The following is a 1,427-nucleotide window of genomic DNA, read 5'->3' on the forward strand; positions in this document are numbered from 1 at the left end:
GCTGGTCAGGCATCTGCTTGGCAGATGTGGTGTAGCGTATATGGATTTGTCCGAACGCAGTGACGCCTCCTTGAGCTACTGAAACTGAAACTCTCTCTATGTCCCTTTTTCCCTTTCGTTCTCTATCTCCCTCTCTCTTTCTCTCTGTCTCTCTTTCTCTGTCTCTGTCTGTCTGTCTCTGTCCTTCTCTCTCTCTCTCTCTGTGGTAGTGGTGGTGTTCATACAAGTTCAATCAGCTCAGGCTGATCAATATTCATCCCCTGCAAGGTGAGTTCCGTCAGATTACTGTGATGCCCTGCAAAAGGGGAACAGCGTTCGTTCACACGCACGCACGCGCACGCGCGCGCACGAGCACACACACACACACACATACACACACACACACACACACACACACACACACACACACACACACACACACGTACAGGCACGTACAGGCACGTACACATACAAATTCAGTCTCCCTCTGTGTGTGTGTGTGTGTGTGTGTGTGTGTGTGTGTGTGTGTGTGTGTGTGTGTGTGTGTGTGTGTGTTTCTCTGTCTCTTTCTCTCACACACTTTCTCTCTGTCTGTCTGTCTATGTCTATGTCTATGACTCTGTCTGTCTGTCTGTCTCTCTCTCTCTCTCACACACACACTGTCTCTCTGTCTTTCTCTGTCTCTGTCACTGTCTCTGTCTCTGTCTGTCTCCCTCTCTGTCTCTGTCTGTTTGTCTGTCTGCCAGTGTCTGTCTCTGTCTCGCTCTGTCTCTGTCTGTCTTCGTATCTCTCTATGTTTCTATGTCTCTGTGTCTCTACTATGTCTCTGTCTCTCTCTGTGTGTCTCAGTCTCTCTCTGTGTCTGTATGTCACTGTGTCAATATGTCTCTCTCTGTCTCTGCCTTTCTCTTCTCTGTGTGTGTCTCTATGTCTCTGTGTCTCTACTATGTCTCTGTCTCTCTCTTTTTGTGTCTCGGTCTCTCTTTGTGTCTCTATGTCTCTGTGTCTCTACTATGTCTCTGTCTCTCTCTCTCTTTGTGTCTCGGTCTCTCTCTGTGTCTCTATGTCACTGTGTCTCTACTATGTCTCTCTCTCTCTCTCTGTGTCTCAGTCTCTCTCTGTGTCTCTATGTCACTGTGTCTCTACTATGTCTCTGTCTCTCTCTTTGTGTCTCGGTCTCTCTCTGTGTCTCTATGTCACTGTGTCTCTACTATGTCTCTGTCTCTCTGTGTGTCTCAGTCTCTCTCTGTGTCTCTATGTCACTGTGTCTCTACTATGTCTCTGTCTCTCTCTCTCTCTGTGTGTCTCGGTCTCTCTCTGTGTCTCTATGTCACTGTGTCAGTCTGTCTCTCTCTGTCTCTGTCTTTCTCCTCTCTCTCTGTGTCTCTATGTCTCTGTGTCTCTACTATGTCTCTGTCTCTCTCTGTGTCTCTACTATGTCTCTGTCT

The sequence above is a fragment of the Babylonia areolata genome, chromosome 34 (assembly GCF_041734735.1).
Source record: "Babylonia areolata isolate BAREFJ2019XMU chromosome 34, ASM4173473v1, whole genome shotgun sequence".
Classification (NCBI taxonomy): domain Eukaryota; kingdom Metazoa; phylum Mollusca; class Gastropoda; order Neogastropoda; family Buccinidae; genus Babylonia; species Babylonia areolata.